General features: G+C 45.3%; 1 long non-coding RNA gene across 6 annotated transcripts in view; it reads right to left on the reverse strand.

The window, feature by feature from the left end:
* Positions 1 to 1,367: 1,367 nt before the first annotated feature.
* Positions 1,368 to 15,445, reverse strand: part of LOC113936919 — a 121,772-nt gene continuing 107,694 nt past the window's right edge. For 5 of the 6 annotated variants that reach the window (XR_003524419.2, XR_003524421.2, XR_003524415.2 and 2 more), the window contains exons 8-11: positions 7,093 to 7,183; positions 6,213 to 6,388; positions 5,551 to 5,747; positions 1,368 to 5,135 (exon numbers count right to left, since the gene is read on the reverse strand). This is a non-coding gene — a long non-coding RNA (uncharacterized LOC113936919). The remainder of the gene's footprint in view (positions 5,136 to 5,550; positions 5,748 to 6,212; positions 6,389 to 7,092; positions 7,184 to 15,445) is intronic. The other variant, XR_003524417.2, reaches the window with a different exon arrangement.

A 15,445-nucleotide genomic window follows, 5' to 3' on the forward strand; every position in this document is an offset into this window, starting at 1 on the left:
TCTCGAATTCTGAATTCTCATATGGAAAGCCACTCCTAACGCAGCTTTAAGACAGATGTGAGCCTGGTCATGATGATTTGTCTTCAAAATCAAAGTACATGGAAGATTGAATAGAAATTGCATCACATACCAGCTCACACCGGTCAGAATGGCTAAAATTAACAAGTCATGAAACAACAGATATTGGTGAGGATGTGGAGAAAGGGGAACCCTCTTACACTGTTGGTGGGAATGCAAACTGGTGCAGCCACTCTGGAAAACAGTATGGGGGTTCCTCAAAAGGTTGAAAATAGAGCTACCCTCTGACACAGCAATTGCACTAGGCATTTATCCAAAGGATACAAACATAGTGATTTGGAGGGGCACCTGCACCCCAATATTTACAGAAGCGATGTCCACAATAGCCAAATGATGGAAAGTGCCCAGAGGTCCATTGACAGATGAATGGATAAAGAAGAGGTAGTGCGTGTGTATATATATATATATATATATATATATATATATATATATATACACACACACACACACACACACACACACATATATACACACACATATATATATAATGCAATATTACTCAGCCATCAAAAAAAATGAAATCTTACTAAAAAAATGAAATGGAACTAGAAGGTGTTATTCTAAGTGAAATAAGTCAGTCAGAGAAAGACATCATCATATGATTTCACTTAGATGTGGAATTTAAGAAGCAAAACAGATGAACATAGGGGAAGGGAGGGAAAAATAAAACAAGATGAAATCAGAGAAGGAGACAAACCAGAGACTCTTCACTGTAGGAAACAAACTGAGAGCTGCTGGAGGGGAAGGGGAGGGGGGATGGGGTAACTGGGTGATGGGCATTAAGGAGGGCACGTGATGTACTGAGCACTGGGTGTTCTATGCAACTGATGGATCACTAAACTCTACCTCTGAAACTAATAATATGCTATATGTTAATTAACTGATTTTAAATAAAAGAAAAGGAAAAAAAAAGAAATTGCATCACAGCCCTCAGTGTCTTTACATCAGAGCTTACAATTTGTTTCCTACCACTTACCACATTTTGCACAAAGCCCTCCACCGTACCATCTGACTAAACCATACAATGTACAAAAAAAAAAAAAAAAAGGTACGTAGCATCTGTCTACAAAATACCCAGACAGTGCTTTTTTTTATATATTCAATACCATTATAAACATCACACAAGCTCGTCCCACTGAATGATGTGTTTGTATATTCAAACATTCCCTTGGACTACACTCTGTCAATCAAATATGATGCAGCAAGTCAAATGCAAATCCTGAAATACTATGAAAAATGCAAAAATATAGAGCACATTTTTTAAGATTCATTTATTTTAGGGGGCAGAGAGTATGCTAGTGGAGGGGGGGGGCAGAGGGAGAGAAACTTCAAGCAGACTCTCCGCTGAGGGCAGAGCCAGACGAGGGGGGCTCAGTCTCACGACCCATGAGATTGGGACCTGAGCCGAAACCAAGAGTTGGTCGCCTAACCAACTGAGCTACCCAGGCGCCCCCATAGAGCATATTTTTTCATGTTTAAAAACATCTTAATCTTTTGAGATCTTTCAAAGTCTTGGCACATCTTGGTTCTTGAAATCTTGAATAAATCAGAAGGAAGCCAGTCTGGAAGTCCAACCCCTCCTTATTCGCTCTCATGGAAACACAGATCTTTGTCCTTGCCTCCACACCCCATACCCGGTAACCACCATCAGCAATGGGAACCTGTGAGAAGTCACCCTCAACCTCAGAACATCGTTTATGGAATACATGCTATGTGTCAGATACCACAGAGATATTAGTGCAGATCATCTACCAAATGTAAAAATGAATGAGATGGGTGTCATCATTCCCATGTTACAGTTTGGGGACTTGAGGCTAAGTCAGGCAAAATCGTAGACTGAAGTCCCCCCGGATTTTACCTGCCCGACCCCAGGAGCTGCCCACCAAGCCCCGCCCCTGGGGAGGTGAGCTACCAGGAGAAGCTCCCTGACCTTCTTCCCTCAGGAAAATCTTACTTCGTTTTTCATTCTTACATCTGCACCCTTTCACTAAAGAGATGTTTTTAAACAACGACTACCCCCACCATTAACTCAATTGTTAAAAATTTCATGAGTAGAGTTTTAAGTGACCAACTGGCAAAGAAGAAAAATGAGTTCCTATGTTGAATAAACAACTCTTCTGACTCTCAACACCGTCAGGCCAAATAACCAGTGGCTATTTTTTCCCCAAATGGATGTGTAACTGTTTTGTTCAGAGAACTGATTTCCTGTTGAATCCTTGTCCCCACAACCTAAGAATCTCGCTGGGTTCTATGTAGAAAAGAATTTCTTTTCCTTTAGTTATGCGATGCATGAGCCCTAAGCTCTACACATGATTTTAGGGTAAAAGCTAATTTTAAGGACAAAGAAGCTTTTTTCCTGCCAATCCAATAGTAAGGTGGGTCAGCAGGTGGCTCTGCTCCTTGCAGGAATTAGAAGAGTTCAGTTCTTTCCATTGCGTTTATCCATCAACCCCCAGGATACTGCCATCATCTGCATGTGAAGCTGGTTTTAGGCCATTCTGTATTTTAGTACCAACCAAAGGGAAAGGCTGTGTGTTAGGGCGTAGGCCTTGAAATGTCTCCTATCCCTACTGCTCACATTTCATCTGTAAGAACTTCAGCACATGCCTACCGGTGACGTTTGGAAGACAGTCCCTAGCTGAGAGGCCACATGCCCAACTGCAACTAGATTATCACCGCAAAAGAATGGAGAAAGAGATTTGGGGGTGAGCCAACCATCTTCCCACTGGGGTATGCCTACAATCCTTGGGCCCGTGTGCAGGAGAAATGGAAGTCCACACTACACAAAAGAAGCAGTGTGAGTGAAGGAAAAAAGAGGTCCTAATGAATCCATGTAAACAATAAACAAAATACTATTTCAGCCAGGTGTAAGACTGTGAACTTGATTTTTCCACATATTTACTTTGATTCTCTGTTTTTCTTAGAGTAATCTTTTGAGAACGAAAGGCCACCACACCTTTCTAAGCATATGGAAATGGGAATCATCTAAGAAGAAGAAGAATGGATAACAAAAATATCGCCGCATGACACAGAGGGTCAAGGACATACCCAGATGCCTCCAAATCTGAAAATGATGCTGAGTTGGAAATCAAAACAAAATCTAAGACTCTCCAAGCCCTAACATATGGGCCTTAGACACACATATGGTTTCCATCTCTAGCTGAAAGAGTTGGATCTAAATGGAGTTTCAAAGCACATATGCAGTTTCATAAATAGAATTAGGTAGATCAGGATACCTTCCAACCCAGAAGTTTAGCAATGTCCTTTGCACAACTAAAGATTAGCTGTTCTAAAATTTAGTCTTTGTTAAAATTTCCTGGCTGGTCTTGGATCCTCATAAAGTTTGGTTTTTACATGTGTTGGGAAGCTTTAAAGGTTTGCTTTGGGAGAAAGCTAATGAGAATCCCAGAATTTTCATTTTGGGGTAAAGGATATGAACTAAACCACCCACAGTTTGAACCTCTGCAAAGTAGACCTCAATACCATGAATTTGGGGGATTGACCTTTCAATAAGATATATATCTCATCCAAAGGGCTTGACCAATGAGATAGTAATCAAAGTTAAAACTAAGACATCTTTTTATGATCAAGAAGTATTTACAGAACTTAGAATTGTGGCTCTTTCAGATTCCACTGTCAAAATATAGTACTCAGCTTCCTCCAAGGACCATAAACATAAAAATATAAATGAAAAATCCAAAATAATGAACCTGAAGTGAATAAAGGAAGAATGAGGATGTACTCTAAGGACCTAATTGTCACTATTTCCTTTAAATTTATAGAGCCACTGGCCAACTCCCAATCTTATCAAGGTAATGGCAACATACATAAGAAAAGTCCTTGTTGGGGGGCTGTGTATATGGAAATTTTATATCCTGTCTATTTCATTTCATAAGCTTTGCTCTGTTTATACATTGCTTCCCAACAGGCCTCTGTTTGGGAGAGGGTTCTAATGGTTTGCTTTTCAACTACTTTTGGGCTGGGATTGACTAATTTATTTGCCCAATATCATGACGTAATTTCTCTAATTGCTATGGTTATAGAAAGAAAAAAGAAAAGGGAGAAGGAGGCTCATCCTTTTCATTGGTAAATTGACCCAAACTTTGTAATCTTAATAGAATTTATACCCAACCAGCACTATCTAAATATAATAGTAACCGAAATAATTAATTAAAATGTTCCATTTGAGGTCTTGCAAATTAACCATATCAGGTGTACAAGCACCAAATTTCTCAGAGAATGTCCACCCTTGTTCCTTTGCTTGACAGTAATTGTCTGGATTAATTAATCTACTTTATTAAGGAAAGGATGGAAGTCAGCCAGTGTACAAGTCTTATGGTTAAGTTATTGGAACTGTGCCTTCAATATGAAATTAAGATAATGCTATTACTAGGTGAATTCAGAACTCTCTCAAACCAGTCTAGAAAAGCATGGTGGAAGAGTGAATAAATACACATTTGCCTGTGTGTGTTTTCTCCTCTGGAGCACAGTTTTTAGGATTTATAGGCTTTAGTACTCAGATGCATTTTAATCCACATTCTAATCTAGAGTGGATGAAACAAAGTGTCAGAGAGATGAAGTAACCTGCCCCAGTTTACAACACATTTGGGCTCCCATTCCAGTGTTCCTCCCGCATCGTATAGCTTGCTACCAAACTCTTCCCAATATTCATCTGGAGGAAAACTAGTTATGAGAATCTGAGACCACATAATCAATGCTAAAATAACTTTAGTTTTTCTAAATCCACCATTTGAAAAGCTGCTGGGTGTTATACGAAAGCCATGAATCATGGATCACTACATCACAAAACTAATGATGTATGGTGACTAGCATAACATAATAAAATTAAATTAAACTAAAAAAATAAAAATAAACTGTAACAAAACCTGGTTAAAAAAAGAAAAGAAAAAGAAAAGCTGATAGGAAGTCAGAGAAGAGGAAGAAGTGGCCATCCCAAGATACTGCAGAAGGAAGATCAAATTCTCGAGGGTAACAGGTTCACGGACAGACTGCTGGTCTTCTGAGTCAGGCTCACAGGAATTGTCCTGGAGAGCATCCTGGAAAGAAAAAAGTAGAAAGGTTTCATTCGCTCAGTCTCTCCTTTCTCAATAAAACAAGTAAACGTTGGCAGCCCACCCACCTGGAGTACCTGAGAATTCACCACCAGGGACAGGGTCACTGAACACAGGGACAGTGCCCGAAGCTCCTTGCTGAGGGAGTCAAGACATACCTTTCTCTCTGAGAGCTACTCGACTCAAGAGACCCTTTCCCCATATTCTAAGGTGAAACTCCAAAAAGTCAGATTAGAAAGGAAGGGTTTGGTTAGACAGAAGCTCTGGATGCTGTCTGGAAGTTAGAAGGAGGTTTCCTCTTTAGCAAAGTCTATCCTCTTATATTCCCGTATTAGCTCAGGGCCTCCTATCAAAAAGCTGCACAGATAATACTCAGGGATGGGTAGGATTGCTCACGTACCCTCTTGCCAACACATTGGCTTCATCACTAGAAGGAAGGATTGCAGATGTCGTCAGCTGCGATTGTGTGGCTGGAGTGTCCCTAACCCCAGGAACAGCATCAGAGAATACCGGACGGAGAGTTCAACTTGGATCAGCACGGGGTGGCACGCACAGCATAGGTAGGTTGAGCCGTCCCGACCCTTGCCTTTCTCTGTGCTGGAGAATATCATAAGGACAAGGATTCGCATACTCTTTCTGCACAGCAGAATGCATTTTTAAACAATCTCTATTACTAATGAACACGTTCATTCTTAACTGAGAGTCACCATTGCATAAATAAATACTGACTTTGTGCTGTATTAGGCACCATATTCGGCACTCTTTTGAGCTTCCAAGGGCAGAACGTGCGAATTCCCTGCTACCTTAATCATCTCTGGGGTTGCCGTCCCCTCTCCCACCTCCCTAACTGCTTGTGCCACTTTGCCAATATCCACAACAGATTTCAGACTTGAACAGAATGGACACAGAGTATCCTCCTGGGGTTTTCTAGTCTGGAGTGATATGTGTTTAATTGTTATGTTTGGTGATTAGTAGTGGAAACAGAGCCTGGATTCTCGGCTGCTCTGTGAAAGGTGGGATGGCAACATATGGATTCAGCACCACGTTCTCCTTTTTACTAACCTGCCGGGGCACCGTGTCAGGCAGAATTGTTCCAGAACAGCATATCAATTAGGGAAGCAGAGGCTTGAGGGGGTTTTGGGGGAACCGTCCTACCAAGTGCTTCTTTCCAATTCTCTGTTGGTGTTTCTATTCAGCACCAGCCGCCTTATCACCCAGTGCCTTGGAAATGATGGCCACTTAAGGGAAAAAAAAGAAAAACAGAAAATAATAAAGGATGCAGAGAATTCTGCCTTTCTTCTAATCCCAAAACATCCCCTGACCATCCAAACTTTGGAATCTATTAGACATCCAGGAATATCTCACTGGTAGAGCTGAGCACAATCTATATAAATTCCATTTTATCTGTATTCGGGACATACTATGGCATGCTACGGTCACAAAGGCCAAAATAGCAGGAGCTCTTCTGTCTGTTGGTGTTTCTCTCAATACCCATCACCTGAGAGAAGTTTCTATCTTGTGCATGCCAAGTCCGAAGCAGGTCAGCAGGGCTCTCATCCACCTACTGTCTCAAGGATCCAGGCTCCTCCTAAATGTCTCTGCTATCATTTCAACACATGGCTCACAAGGAAGAGTATGGAAAACTCTTAACTGCCTGAGACCATAAATGACAAGTCTCTTCACTCAGAGCCCCTTGGGCAGATCTAGTCCCATGGGCTCTAGCTACTTTCTTAGCGTAAGGGCAGCTTGAGCCTTCCCATGTGCTCACGAATGAAGGGAGACCAGATATGGAAAGCACTAGGCATCTCTATCGCTCCCACCAATGGCCAAACTCATACACTGTGGAGCAGATGTCTTCATGGCAACCATCTTTAAAATTGTTAGTGACTGCCACCTCCGAAGACTACAGCAGGTCCCACTGCTTCAGGGACAATGAACTCACCATGATCCCGAGGCCCTGCCTCCAAGCCCACATGATAGGCCAGGCTCTTTCATCACCAACATCCGGGAGTGTCGTGTCATCTCTTTCTTACCTGAAGATACAGACGAATTCCCGCTGTATCAGTCTAGCCACCAAAACATCAAGAGTAACAAGAGAAGGGAACCTTTCCTCCTCCAGAATCTCAGGTAGCCTAAGGAATCAGTTTTTGTGAGGAAAATACTTTAATCGGTGGTTGGATATAAATTCACAAATGCTGGGGAGTTGTGTGTTCGACAGATAAAGCTGAAGTTACTCCAGAGGAGGGAGGGGAAAGGCAGGAGGGTGGGGCCAAAGAAGACCTCAGCCCAGAATGATATCTCCCTAGAAATCCTTCTAGTCTCTGATGAATCTACTAAACTCCGAAACAGTATGGGTAAGAGTGACCTTTTTTTTTTTTTTTAAGATTTTATTTATTTGAGAGAGAGAGAAGGAGAGAGATCATGAGAGGGAAGAGGGTCAGGGGGAGAAGCAGACTCCCCGCCGAGCAGGGAGCCCGATGCGGGACTCGATCCCGGGACTCCAGGATCATGACCCGAGCCGAAGGCAGTCGCTTAACCAACTGAGCCACCCAGGCGCCCCTAAGAGTGACCTTTGATGAAAAACACTGACGTGGGAAAAGTAGCGTCTGGGCATTGAAGCAAAAAGAGGCTTAAGGAAGCAAGCACTAAGAAAAAGACATGGAATGAGGATTCCAGTCCAGGCTGACCAGATCCCCAAGGGCGGGAATCCTGCTGACAGCTGGCTCCCCCGGGGACATGACCTTCACTGTGCTGGAATGCAGGCTGGTGAAGGGCTCCAGCTACACCAGAGGGAAGCAGATGCAGCTGGAGTGAAGCAATTACCTCTTTTTTTTAGTGTCCCTTCTAGTGCCTTGACATTACGTCTCCCGAACACCTACAGCAAAAGTCCACCTGCGTTCACCTCTTAGGGAACCCACCAAACGGCCTGTTCATTTGGATATTTAGCGTAGCTTTGTTCACCTCACCTCCACTCCTCATACTCGCACACCCAGAACGAGGACCCAGAAAAATGTGCTTCCTCCACTAGAATCCACATAGGGCCTGGCCCTACCTGGAGATCAGACAGGATAAAGGAGAGGCCGTGTGGCATAATGGTGAGCACCAGGGCTAGTGTGGGTCCTGGCTTTAAGTCTGCATCTCTATTAAGAGCACTCATCTCCTGGGGCTTTGCTGGGGGCTAAATGAGAAAAAAATAAATAAAAAACCTAAACTGTGAGTATAAGATCTGGTGCGTTGTAAGCCTCAGGACGTGTTGGTTGTTATAATAGCTACTACCCTCTCCTAACATGGACAGCAGAAAGACATGGTATTACACAACTGAGCAACTGCACTACTGGGTATTTACCCCAAAGCTACAAGTGTAGGGACCCGAAGGGGTGCGTGCACCCGATGTTTATAGCAGCAACGTCCACCGTAGCCCAACTGTGGAAAGAGCCAAGATGCCCATCGACCGATGACTGGATAAAGAAGAGGTGGTATATATACACAATGGAATATTATACAGCCATCAAAAGGAATGAGATCTTGCCATTTGCAACGACGTGGATGGAACTGGAGGGTGTTATGCTGAGTGAAATAAGTCAATCAGAGAAAGACATGTATCATATGACCTCAGTGATATGAGGAATTCTTAATCTCAGGAAACCAACTGAGGGTTGCTGGAGTGGTGGGGGGTGGGAGGGATGGGGTGGTTGGGTGATAGACATTGGGGAGGGTGTGTGCTATGGTGAGCGCTGTGAATTGTGCAAGCCTGTTGTATCACAGATCTGTACTTCTGAAACAAATAATGCAATATATGTTAAGAAAAAAAAAGAAGAAGAAGATAGCAGGAGGGGAAGAATGAAGGGGGGGAAATCGGAGGGGGAAACCAACCATGAGAGACGATGGACTCTGAAAAACAAACTGAGGGTTCTAGAGGGGAGGGGGGTGGGGGGATGGGTTAGCCTGGGGATGGGTATTAAGGAGGGCACGTTCTGCGTGGAGCACTGGGTGTTATGCACAAACAATGAATGAACACTACATCCAAAACTAATGATGTATTGTATGGTGATTAACATAAAAATAAAAAATTTTAAAAAAAAAGAAAGACATGGTATTACCATGATACCAGCTCGGTGGGGCTAGGGGGGTTGCTGGGGTGGGGGGAGGTGGAAAGAACTAGCACCAAGAACCCTACAAGTGACCTGGAGAAGGTGATAGTATAAGAAAGTCCACTTTGTCTTAGTGAAAGACGCAATGCTGTTGAGAAACTTTAGGCATCAGCTAAGTGGAAGGGAAGGCAAAAGGCACTTTCTAGAAGTCTTGAAATTACATGATGAGTAGAGACCACCAGTGCCCTCCCCCCAGTATATTCTCCACTTCTTCCATAGATTTGGTCTTTGCAAAGCACTGGCTGTAGGACAGAGCTAGCTAGGTGTGGTCACGTGACTATGGCCCGGGGCAGGGGGGTGTAGATGAGGGTGTTGTGTAGGAGCTTCTGGGAACCTTCTGCAGGTAACAGCGGGCATCTGCCCTTTGCCACATCCTCCCCATCCATCTTTCTTGGTGGCAGGAATGCAGGTGTGTTAAGACAGCTCTGGAGCAGTTACCTTGGACCAAGAGATGTCCTTGGGAATGGAAGCTCACATGCAAGCAAAAGAAAGCAGCAGCAAGAGATGGAGGAAGAGCCTCCCTGGAGGGTCGTGTGCCAGGCAAGCAAAGCTATCTTCACTCTTGAAGAGAGACCCAAAGGAGTGGAGTATAAGACGAGCAGAGCCCTTGACCATCTACTTCCAGACTTTCATGCAAAAGGAGAATAAGCTCTATCTTGCTGAGGCTAGTGACTCTGGATCCCGTTTCATGCACAGCCCGACTTCATCATCCTCCATGGTAGTAACCTTCTCTACCTATGTGGCCACCGGCGACATTTCCATGTAACCCGCCTTGGCCGTTCATTATATTTCTTGCCATCGTCGGGGATGTTAGCATTTATTATGTCATTAATCTTATTTTAACAGTGTTATCATCTCATTCCCATTTAAATGCTCTTTAAAATGAAGATGGAGTGTCAGTCTGACTATTGTCCATCATGCCTGGATATTGTCACAGTTTTCCCAGACTTAATTAAAAAACAAAAACAACAACAACAACAAAACAAAAACAATGGGAACCACGACAAAGCTTCAGAGCTTTGCCATGTTTGCCTAGTGCACTGGCCCAAGGGACACCTTCAGCTGCCATGAGAAGATATAGGAAAAGTGATTATTATTCAAAAAAGGCTTCTGGCCTCCCTCCACGCAGAAGAGCCACCCCACACAGGAACTCAGCACTGTCTGGGACTCACCCAGGGTAAAGCAGTATTCAGTATTCCTTCTGAGTCATCGTGGAAGGCAGGCGGGCAGCACCCACCCCACACATTCAGCCGGCCCCTCCGGCCCCAGATGCCACGTCTTGAAGATACCAGCTGCTGGCGCAGTGGCTGGTGCTACTGACCGGGGCCAGAAGGGGAGAGTAAGAGGGGGAAGCAGCTCCAGCCAGGGCTCCAGCCCTGGCCGTTCCACATGCCAGTATCCCCCACGACTGATGGGAGGTCACCAGACAGGGTCAGGCCACCACCCCACCTCCTGGGACCACCACTGCCAGCCCTGCAGAGTTTGGCCGTGGGGTTCCAACTCCTCTATTATTCAGTTGGCAGGGATTTCTTTTTAACACCTGTGTACTTATGCTGTTTTATTCTCTTATTAACATCATCAGGTATTATTCCATCTCATTTTCTTAACAAACTTTGCCAAGTAGGCATGGGCCATCCTGTTCTTGGTATCTCAAATGGAGGAAATAAGGTCCGGAGGGTTGCCAACCACACCTCTATGACTGAAGCACCTGCCATGTCATAGGGAGATTGGGGCTGCACCTGAAACTGGGCGGGGGTGGAGAGAAGGGGGGAGGGGGGCCGGGGAGCCAGGAAGGTGGGCTCAGGGGGGGCGCCACGAATACATGGAGGGAGGAGGCCAGAGGAAGGCTTCCCCAGGCTCCACCCTCCACTCTGCCTTCCTGCCACCTAGGTCCCTGCTGACCTCCCCACTGGGGCTTGGAGTCTCTCCCCAGCAGGACAAGACGCCCCAGCAGGCAGCCACTCAACCTTACACAGGACAGAGACCGGGGGCCTGATGCACCGCCCCCCCGCGTGAGCCCAGAAATTACTTGAAAACCAAATGGGATCTGGTCTTACTTCCGCAGTTTGATCACTTTTTCATTAGAGATGGGAAATAGATGCATTTTGTTGTTGTTCTTTTACTACAGGCCGAGTGCTAAATGCCAAATATTGCCCAAAGCCCAGGAGCCTGCTCTCTCTCTCTGTCTCTTACGGAGTAAGGGGACATTTGAATTGTAATACAAAGTGTGTAGCTCAGAACTAATGAGTAAAAGGGGGGCCAGGACGGGAAAAATAAGTCAAGATTTTAATGTTCTCAAGCACAAGCCTCTCCATCAAGTAATGCAGTGTGCTGTGCATTAATGGACTTAATAGATTGGCGGCTCTCTGATTTATTCGGGACTGTATAAACACTGTGGAAGGAAGGGCCTGGGTGTCCAGGACGTTCTAGCTGTTCTTTTCACATGGGCGTCAGTGAGCAGTGTGCATCGAGCTGCGTGTCCTCTGTTGTGCTCTCACCACGGAAGAGCCGGGGGAAGGCCGTGATGAAATTAACACAGCAGCGTGACCGATGATAGGAGTTAACCTGCCGGGACAGAGGCAGCCATAAATCAGCATCCTGGCTTCATGCCCTTGCCAGCAGAAGGGGAGCATACAAGGGGGCTCCGAGGCAGCCACATGAAACAGCAAGACTATATCGAGACCGTGTTTTCTCTTCTAGAGACTAGGAAAGTCTTCGAGACAGATGGACTTTTGGTTTCCGAAAACTATAGAACAGGGAGATGAGCCACAATATGCACGGAGAATCGATGTCAGTTGTATTTATACTTTTTTTTTCCTGGCCAGAAAAACAGTAGATTCAGTTTTATTATGTGATAAAGGATGCCGTCTGTTTTCTTGAAAGCCTATAATACTTTTGGTGACAAATCAAAAAAAATCTGGACCTTCCTTCTTTGTCCTGAGATTTGATAGGAACTCATTTATGAACAGACCTTAATTTATCATGATGTAAAGAAGGCAAAGTCATCAGTTGCATGCCTACTATCTGCCAGATGTTTCCACCTTTGGCATTTAATTTTTTCACCATATCCCCTCTGAGCTAGGTTGAATCGGAACCATTCTGCAGATGATGAAACTAAAGCTGGGGAAAATTAAATTTTTCCAACATCACACAACTAATAAGTGTTAAAACCAGAATTCAAAAGTCCAGAGGACAAACCTCAGGTTTTGAACTCTGAGAACTGAGGTGGGTTGACCATGTGGTGCTCCCACTACCCTAAGTTGGTATGGTTAAGAATTTTGCCTGGGGTCAAGGTAACCCCATAATGAACTGCCTAACTCTTCTTGAAGGTTGATTCTGTGCCAACTGTTTTATTTGCATTGTTTGAGAAGGTCCAGGTTAACTCCTTAGTATGCCATCTTCCTCACAGTCCACACTCAGTACCTATGGCTGGTGTCACTTCATGCATTCCTGTTAAACCCCACCCCCACCCTGACACCTATATATGTCCACCCCCATTGTAGAAGTAAAGAAAGTAAGACATGGATGGATGACCTAACTTATCCAATGTCTCACGGAAATAAGCAAATAAGTGCCAGAGCCAGTGGAGACACCCCAAATTCTCTTGAATTCTAAAGCCCATGTCCCTCTGTGACTTCTCATAGAGCCCCTCAATAATTAAGGAGACAGAAGACCTTGAGACTCAGCATTCCAAACCCCTTTATTTACTTACTTAAAAATGGAGCTCCCGCGAGGGGGAGTTGGCCAAGGTCAGAGCTAGGCAGAGAGGGGGAGCCCGACAGGAGATTCCACCCCCCCCCCGCCGGTTAACCCAATATCCAGGTGTACCACTGCCAAGAAGAGGAGCCAACATGTCGGTGCCGGGGGCTCAAACGGAATACATACCATTTCATTTCGGAAACTACACAAGGATCCAGGGAAAGAAGATTTGGATAAAAAAGTAATGGACCTTTTACGTGAAATATGAGCTCAGAAAGACTCACAAGTGACCAGTGTTACTAAATAATTAATCAAGAGCAGGCAGGTGCTGGTTTGAAATGTAAATGGACAGATGAAGGGGTGATGCTGTCATCCAGGGGCGGGTGATGTGACCCGAGTTGTGAACCAGCCTCACCTGCCCCCATGAAGGGCACAGCTGCAGACGAAGGGAGCCTATCAGACCAGACCACCCCAGAACCCCGAATTCCTGACTTTGACCTGCTGTTCACTTTCATGTTCCTGTCTGTCCCCAAAGAGATGTTAAAAAATGATGAAGAACCAGCTGAGCATGAGGGAGGGGAAGAAGAAGCCATCTAAAGAAATATTCCCTGACAAGGCTGCAGGCAACACACTTGAGAACACTTTTATTTTCCTTCTGTCTCCCTGCTTCTTGAGAAACCACACACCTTTGTCTCACCTCCCCACCCCCTCTTCTTCCCAAATTCTCTAGAGCTCTTCCTGCCAGTGGTTCGTGAGCCTCAAAGACAACAGCTGCAAGCAAAGGAACAAAAAAGGTTGACAATGAGGAAAGAGGCAGACAGAGAAACTCTTTTACCTTATCACACCAGATAAAAAACAAGCTAACAAAGTCTGCAGAAGACAGGATGTCTCTCCTTTAACTAAACACGGATCAAAAATCTCTATTCTAGAAAAATGGGACAGCTTGGCATTCAAGTCATAGCATCTTAGGTCCGGAACACACATCCATGGCTGGCATAGCTCTGGTACACAGTAGGTGCTCAGTGTGTGCTAGTTCTTTTTTTTTCCCCTTGCTCTTTCCTTATCTAATTGGTTTTCCTACAGAGGCCAGATGCCCCTAAGCCCGTGAACCCCTCAAAGCTTCAGTTTACTCCTCTGGAACAACGGAGATGATCCTGGTGCCTACCTCAAAGGGTGAAAGGCTAGCCTGTGCCTGCGCTCACATGAGCTCCTCCATGGTGGTGGTTTTTCTTGTTCCAGACTGAGGGCGCCAACCTGTGCAACACTGTGAGGAAAAGCCTGGTTGACCCCGGGAGAGGCACCACACCTCTGGGTTGTAGAGGCACCGGGTTCAATGTCAGGTGGCGGGAGAGGCAGCTGGTGAGGCAGGTGCAGGCTAGAAGCCAGAGCATAAGCATTCAGGGCACTGCTCTGAGCTAGGGGAGCTGCTAGGGCTTGAGAAGTGGAATGGAGCCAGATGGAGGGAAGGCCAGGGAGATCCTGAATGAGTTCTGTCCAGATGGGAATGGAGAGGGGACGGGGAAGTCACTAAGGACACGGGAATTGGAGTTTCCCTGTGTGACCCTGTGCCTAGGAGGACAGCAAGGTGGCAGAGCGGAAGGGGTGCCGAGCTGTCAGCTGGTTGAGGGGCCGAATGCAATGAGCAAGTTTTTAGCAGCCCTGAGGCTGCTGCACCTTCAGATGTCACTGTTACTTTTGACTTTTCATCCCAGAAACTGAGAGCTGTTTCCCTGGCTTTCCCTCCCCTTCCCTGGGCACCCTTCCTCCCCCTCTGCCCCTCTGTCTCCTCTCCACTGCGCTCCCTTTCTTCTCTCCACCACGCTCCCCCTTTCTTGTCTCCAACATGCTCCCCTTTTCTTCTCTCCTTCTCTTAATCATTCTTACCTTCTGTGCTACGCAGCAAAATCAGAAGTGATCCCCTCCCCAACAAGAAATTTGCACCCACCATGGGGGCCTCTCAAAACGTCTTCCAGGTTTCCTCTCATTTCTGGGGTTTGCTGGTGGCCACAATGGTAAAGGGCAGTGTCAGGAGTGGAGAGGAAGGAGGGCAGCCAAGAAGGGGCACGAAGTTCTTGGTTTGTTCCAGGGACGCCCCCTGCTGTCCAGGCACCCTCTCCTCACCCCCACCCACCCCGTGACCATTTTTTCTAACATGGTTCAACCAGAAGCCAACGGTTTACCTGGACAGTCCTGGTTCCTCCATCAGTAGAATCTCGTCAAAATACACAAAAGTAACCCATAATGCAAATAAAAATAGAGCACAGCCATCAAGCCTAAACCCATAAGGAGAAGAGAAATAATAAAGATCGGAGCAGAAATCAATGAAATAGAAACCCAAAGAACAGTAGAACAGATCAACGAAACTAGGAGCTAGTTCTTTGAAAGAATTAACAAGATTGATAAACCCCTGGCCAAACTGACCAAAAAGAAAAGAGAAATGAGCCA

Source organism: Zalophus californianus, chromosome 8 (genome assembly GCF_009762305.2).
Source record: "Zalophus californianus isolate mZalCal1 chromosome 8, mZalCal1.pri.v2, whole genome shotgun sequence".
NCBI classification, from domain to species: Eukaryota; Metazoa; Chordata; class Mammalia; order Carnivora; family Otariidae; genus Zalophus; species Zalophus californianus.